The following is an 8,083-nucleotide window of genomic DNA, read 5'->3' on the forward strand; positions in this document are numbered from 1 at the left end:
TCCTTGACACATTCCCCATTTCCATACTCAATTTTATAGTATGATTTACATCTGCAATAATCACGAAACAATCAGAGACAAGTTTGGGTCTAAATCTGTATGTCCCACATACTCAAATTGACCGAAGAGAGAGGCGAAAGATACTAAAGGCTTATTCAAACACATAAGTCAATAATAAACTGACAAAACCACGGCAAAAAAAAAAGAGAAAGATTAAAAAACCAACAACAGAATGCAAAACACAACAAAGAAAATCACAGACTGAACAAAACGAACCTCGCCAAAAAACTGGTGTGACCAAATGACTAATTTATCTCAGCCTTACATTATTTAGCAGACCCTTTATTATACCAAACCAAACAAAGTTCTTTATGGTACAATGTTTTTGATCCATCGGTCTGTCAGTCCTGTTCTCGTTATTGCAACTCCTCTGAAACCACATAACAGAGTTTTATAAATTTTTGTAGATAATGAGGAAATTATGAAATTATCAATTCATTGATTTTCTATATACTCCTACAACAGTTTGTCATAAAATCTGTCTAAAGACCACAACAGAGTTTCATGATTTTTTTAGATAGTTAGGACATGCTATGTAAATGTGCATATTGGCAGAAAATCATGATTAATTTTTTTATGCCCCACCTACGATAGTAAATGGGCATTTATAGTTTTCCGGTCTATGCGTCTGCTCCTTCGTCCGTTTTCTCGCTTCAGGTTAAATGTTTTGGTCAAGGTAGTTTTTGTTGAAGGTCAGGTCCAATAAACTTGAAACTTAGTACATATGTTTCCAGTAATATGTTTTTTTCTAAGCTTAAGGCCAAAGAAGGTTTTTTTCCCCTATTTCACGGTCCACTGAACAAAGAAAATGATAGGGCTAGTGGGGAACGGTGTACGATGGACACATTCTTGTTTTTGTCGAGCTTGCGACTTTTGTCGCAGAAAGCTCGACATAGGAATGGTGATCCGGCGGCGGCGGCGGCGACAGCGTTAGTTCACTTCTTAAAAGCTTTATATTTTAGACGGCGAACGACCTGGATGCTCCATACTTTAAATACAGATGCCTTAAGTTTGGAAGTTTCCGTCTGTCACATGTTCATTGTCCTTGAACTCATTTTCATGGTTCAGTGACTACTTGAAAAAAAGTTAAGAGTTTTGTAATTTCTCTCATATTATGGGTAACTATGTTTAGTATTTGCGTACCTTGGTCAGCATGCCCATCAGACAGTTTTCACTTGACCTCGCCATCATTTCATGGATCAGTGAAAAGGGTTAAGTTTTTGGTGGTCAAGTCTATATCTCAGATACTATATGAAATATGTCTTGTATATTTGGTGTATGAAAGGATTGTAAGGTGGACATGTCCAACTGGCAGGTGTCATCTGATCTTGACCTCATTTCCTTGGTTCAATGGTCAAAGTTAAGCTTTTGAGTTTTGTTCGTTTTTTCTAATACTATAGGTCAACTTTATTTGGTGTCTGGAAATATCTTATGATGTCAGTCTCGCAAGTCTCATTTGACCTTGACCTCATTTTCGAGGTTCATTGTTCAGTGTTTAGTTTTTGTGCCAAGTGTCATCTGACCTTGACCTGATTTATATTGAATGATTGTAAGGTGTAAATGTATTCCTCATTTTGGTCATATGACCTTGATCTCATTTTCTTTGGTCATGTTATTAATAAGTTTATATGATAATTGTAGTAAAACTTTATATTTAGGTCTATCAACATAAATAAGGCGAGAAATTTCAACGTGTGTACTCTTGTTAGGAATTAGGAATTATGCCTTCTGAACTTAGAATTTCGGCCTAAATATACTTCTGCATATCTTCTGAAATTACACAATAGAATTTCATGCGTGTTTGAACTAAATAATCTGTTGAAGTTTTGTTTGCTTAGTGACAATGTCGGACTGTGAAGTATGTGAGCGTGCTCACAAAGGTTCTTTGATTACACACAGTCAATGCATTGTCTGTGCTTCCCAGATACAGTCTGTATGCATTTTCTTTGTTGTAAATTAAATTAAGTTTATGTATTGTACGTCGTTCTTAGTCTTTATACATTGTTTATATGTTTTGACTATGAGTCTAAGATACTTCTATTGTCGGTATATCTTAGATTTAGTCGGTTAACACTGTCTATGGATCAGAGACACAGTATGTATGCATTGTAAGTTGTTCCAAGTTGAAATAAAAGTCTGTATGTTTTGCCTGTTACTGCAAGATAAAGTGTGTACACTGCCTGTGGCTCTTATATACAGTCTGTATGCATTTTCTGTATGCTTTATCTATGGGTCTAATTTTTATATACAGTCTGTATACAAACTGTATCTCTGACCCATATACAGTGTCCAAAAAACTCTGTTTTAAGATCTCTAACCCATATACAGTGTGAAAATGATCTTTGGTTCTAAGATGCATTTTGTTTGATTGGCTGAATGCTTAGTATATATTGGTTTCGATATATGGTCTGTATGTATTGTATGGATCTTATATATTTGTATTTTTTTCCATCTGATGAGTAAGCCTTTTTCAACTGATTTTTATAGTTCGTTCTTATGTTGTACTGTTACACCAAAGTCCCAGGTTATTGGAGGTTTGGGATCCCGCTAACATGTTTAACCCCGCCACATTCTCTATGTATGTGCCTGTCCCAAGTTAGGAGACTGTTATTCAGTGGTTGTCGTTTGTTCATATGTTACATATTTGTTTTTCGTTCATTTTTTGTATATAAATTAGGTCGTTAGTTTTTTCGTTTAAATTGTTTCACATTGTCATTTCGGGACTTTTTATAGGTGACTATGCGGTATGGGCTGTGCTCATTGTTGAAGGCCGTACGGTGACCTATAGTTGTTAATTTCTGTGCCATTTTGGTCTCTTGTGGAGAGTTGTCAGTAGTGTTTGTGGGACAGAATGAACCCATAAAGGTGGACGTCGGACGCTGACGCTATATTTGGACCTGGGTGTGAATGCCGACGCCATATTTGGGCCTTAACGCGGACGCCATGGTCGACCATGAAATCGGGACGCGAATTTGAGGTTGGACCGTATGATTCGGACATCGAGACACCGACGCCATATTTGGGCTTGGACGCTATACCTTAATGTTATACCAGTAACGAATTATAAAATTCGTAATAACGATTTAAATTCGTGATTTCGAATTCAAATTATATTTGTGGGAGGTCCTATGGGCGTCCGTAGCCTTCCGACTTATTTGAACCACTTAAATAATATCCTATGGTCCTGTTTAACATGACATCTCAAATAATTAGATTAAGAGATAAAGCACATCTGGTGATTAAAAATAAGTATCTTTATACACTTTCTTTCAATAACATGTTTACAGGTGTACACTTTTTTATTTGGTTCTAATTAACGGACACCAATTATAAAAATATAGTCTGTGACATTAAATAATTATCTGTATCTTTAAAATAAGCATGACAACCGTAAACATTGAGTAGTATTGCATTCCAACTCATTTCAACCACATATAATTACTATCATATGATTAGGATTTCAACCCAAATGATTAACTAAAACCACGTCTGGTCATTTAAAATTGTTTCTCATTTAACATAATCTTAACTATATATTTGAAAATTCCACGGTCGTAGTTGGTTTTTATCTTCAAAAATTACACGGATAATATATTTAATCAATCAATATTTATATACAAGGAGTTTGGATTGGGTTTACAGAATAGAGAATAATGGACGAAAAAATAAATAAAGAATGATATGGGCGAGAAAAATAAAGAATAAAGAAATATGACAAAAATAAATATAAAGAATAGTGAAATAGGGACTGGTAAAATATATCGAATAGAGAAATATACGGCTGCTTAAATATAAGGAATTAAGAGTTTTGGGATGTTAAACTATAAAAAAATTTATAAAGGAATACAAACAAATACGACTGTTGCAGTATATAATTGCAGTAGCATTTTTTGTTTGTTTGTGCACGTGCAAGAATTATGTCCGTGCAGAGAAACAAGAACCGGTTTGAACCGGTAAAAATGAGACGATTCTGGCTCTGTAGGTGGCCGGCTCTTAGCATACGGTCCAATCAAACAAGTTTTATGTCTATAGGTTGCACTTTGTAAATACAGCTGTTTCTGACAACACGCCTCTTTTGGGGAGAAATAGAATATTCATAGAAAATTAATTTTGTTTACATACTGGTTCCCAGTTATGCTCTCTGTGTTCCATATCGCAGAGACAGAACTGGGGAATGTTACCAGTAAATAAACACGTGCATATTGTTTACATTGAAATCTGTGGTAACCTTTCATTCGAGGTTGGGGTAGTTAAGAAAATTAGTGTAAGTTTAAACCCTGAGAAGTTCGGGGCATATAAACGTTGAAAATATGCCGCACAGCCCTATATTTTGACCTTTGAAAAAAATTGTGGTGCAAATGAACTTTCAATTCTGGGATAAGATTTTTTTCAAAACTTCATAGTAAAAGTGGTACAGTTTTAGCCGTAAAAGGAGTTCCTATGGGAAATTGCATTGTCAATATTTACAGAAATGCAACCTATATAGTCCTTAACATAAAATTATGATGAAGATTACTAAATGCTTAAGGAAGAAAGCTGATCAGGAGGATTCATTAATCATACAGAAACACAAAAAATTGTATTGACTATAATAGTTATTTCAACCGTATAGAAGATAAATTAGTCTACTGTACTTATATAGTTATACACAACACATTTTAGCCTATTGCAAGGCAACATTTATGTTCCTATCCAATATACCCTTTATCCCGCGGGGTGGCCTTACAAGACCTATACCTATTGTATTTATGGTAACGTGTTCTAAACATTCATGAATTATTTGCCACTGGACGTTAAGCAATCAATTACTATTTCCGTTTATTTCCTTAAAAACGGCTGTGAGTATAACAAAGCTGTAAGAGAGATACTAAAGGTTTCACTGGAATTAACACTATGGACGAGTTTTGTTTATTTATTAATAGCGAAAACTCGCTTTCATCCATCGTTTGAAAATAACGTACGTGGCAATTTCAAAGTGCGCCTTGCAAAACGCTATACGTTGGATGGATCGTGGGAATGTTCATTGAAGGTGTCGTTCATACCGGAATTAGAAGCCTAAACGAGACGTATGTACTTCTGTTCCGATTTCGTGCACCAGTCGTACGTTAGGGAAAATCTCTCCATATTCTCCAGTCGATACGATTAAATGAAGATATTACGGACGTGACGTTTGGGAAACCAGTCTATTTCACGGTAACCAGGAATGAATTGTATCACATCGAATTTGTTTTGAGATACGATCATCTTCAAATATGTCGTCTAAAAGATGACCATGTATTTCTCTTGCTATATTTTCGAAGGAAGTGAAGTAAATCTATAAGAGGAAACTACTCACTGTCATTTAGGAAATTACGAGTATGTTTAATTGCAATATTTGCTGCTAAGTGTATGTGTGGCCGCACGATCTTCAAAGACATATAAGAAGTAAGCATTCTTCCGATGAGCCACTATACCACCCAGGTGTTACCCAGCAGCAGCAAAAGCAGCAACAGCAGCAGCAGAAAAAGAAGCAACAGCAGCAAAAGCAGCAGCAGAAGGCTTTCGTGTTTAGACACCCTTCTACCATGATTGTGTCCGGTCCAACGTCCTGCGATAAAACTTATTTTATGTTATTTTCAACAAATAAAAAAACTGTGAAGTCCTAGTCCAGACAGGATCGTTTGGTTGTATAAAAGGTGGCAACCTCTTTACGAGGAAATACAACGAACATGCAGTGCTTCCGCGCGTTGAATTCATTCGTGGAATTCCTTTTGATCTCGAAAGGGACGATTTTTTCGATCCCAACATTCGAAACATGATCCTATTAGATGACCTCATGTCGACATCGGACAAAGACTCCAGAATAAATGATTTGTTTACGGAAGGGTGTCACCATAGGAATTTATCGGTCGTCGTTTTTAACCAGAATGTATACTTTGTCAAAGACCCCACCCAGAGACGAAACTGTCATTATCTCATTCTCTTTAATAACCCCATTGATCGACAGCCCATCGTTACTCTTGGCCGACAGATGTATCCTTCTCGAGGGGACTTCTTTCTCCGGAAATTTAAAGAGGCAAAGAGGACACCTTTCGTGTACTTTCTTGTTGACCTAAAAGCTAGAACCCCCGAAGCCTCCAGATTGCACACAGAGGTCTTGCAGGTCGGTCAAGGAGAGACACCAGACGGACAAAGGGATGACGACCGTATCTCGAATACTTTTGAAGACGATAGTTCGGTCTCATCAGACGAAGATATTGCCGACGAGACAACACATAGTTCGTCAGAGGATGCTGAAACACGGAAAGATCTCATCACCTGTCAGGATTGTGGATTACTTAGTGTTTGCTCACCTACGTGGATTAGAAGCCCAACGTCAGCAAGGTTGTGGGAATAAAAACGGCATTGCCCTTAACGATGACCGGGAAAGATGTAGAGGATGCTTTGAATGGATTGCCCGTGACCGTTTGCTGTGCAGAAGACTTGCCTAGATATGTGAGCGACAGGCGTAGAAGGTTTGTGGTCAATACGGACAACTGTGATCAAAAGGGGAGTCATTGGGTTGCATTTCATTTCCCCGCATCGGGTCCATCAGAATTTTTCGACTCCTTAGAACGATTACCGGAAAAGTACCAACGCTATTTCAGAAATGTACTCATCGTCAATGGACCGAAATACTGTGTGGTTTGCAATCAAATCCAACCCAATGATTCAGATACATGTGGCCTGTATTGCATTTATTACGTCAAATTGAGATGTCGGGACTCGAGATGAAGGACATTATCAACAACTTTTCATCCACTGACACGATTCAGAATGACAGTAAACTCGTAGCTCTATTTGGTTAAATGAAAAATAATGATACAAAAAAAAATAATGAAAAAAGAAAGAAAAAAAAAACAGAAGAAAAGAAAAAAAAATCTTAAAACACCTACATGGATGTATGGCAGGTCTCAAGTCTTGAAAAACTCTTTCTAGGGTCACTAAAAGTATCCACCCTGGAGGGTAGCCTGGTCAAAAATGAAGATATAGCGTCCAGGATTTAAGCCCAAATATGGCGTCGGCGTCTCGATGTCCGAGTAACATGGTCCAACCCGAAGTTTGCGTCTTGATTTCAGGGTCGACTATGGCGTCCTCTTTAAGGCCCAAATATGGCGTCGGCGTCTGCGCCAACTTTCGAATATGGCGTCAGCGTCCGACGTCCACCTTAATGGGGGTCATTGTGTCCCACAAACACTACTGTTGTCTCATTGGCAATCATACAACATCTACTTTTTTATATTATATATATATTATCTCTACGTATATATTTTCTATATACGAATTTTACATGTTTAGATGATGCAATTCAGAAGATATGTGGTAATATTGCCAATGGGAAACTTATCCACCAAAGACAAACGAATGTGAATCGGCCATGAGTTACACATATGTATTCATGTAAAATGCTATTCAAACCCATTCCTGACTAGATCTGACGAAAAACGAAAACTAACAGCCCGATTAATGCTGAAACGATAAACGTAAAATCAATATCAAAGACAGCTACCATTAACAATACAGTGCTCCTATATATCGTCTACCAACAGTATTTATCTATACCTACCGTTGGTGGTTAACATGCAATATAATGCTCCTATATACCGTCTATTATCAGTATTTTTCTATACCTACCGTCGGTAGTTAACATGCGATATAGTGCTCCTATATACCGTCTACCAACAGTATTTATCTATACCTACCGTCGGTGGTTAACATGCAATACAGTACTCCTATTTACCGTATATCAACAGTATTTGGCTATACCTACCGTCGGTGGTTAACATACAATATAGTGCTCCTATATACCGTCTATCAACAGTATTTGTCTATACCTACTGTCGGTAGTTAACATACAATATAGTGCTCCTATATACCGTCTATCAACAGTATTTGTCTAATACCTACTGTCGGTAGTTAACATACAATATAGTGCTCATATATACCGTCTATCAACAGTATGTGTCTATACCTACCGTCGGGGTAGTTAACATACAATATAGAG

This window comes from Mytilus galloprovincialis, chromosome 13, assembly GCF_965363235.1.
Source record: "Mytilus galloprovincialis chromosome 13, xbMytGall1.hap1.1, whole genome shotgun sequence".
In the NCBI taxonomy this organism is placed as follows: domain Eukaryota; kingdom Metazoa; phylum Mollusca; class Bivalvia; order Mytilida; family Mytilidae; genus Mytilus; species Mytilus galloprovincialis.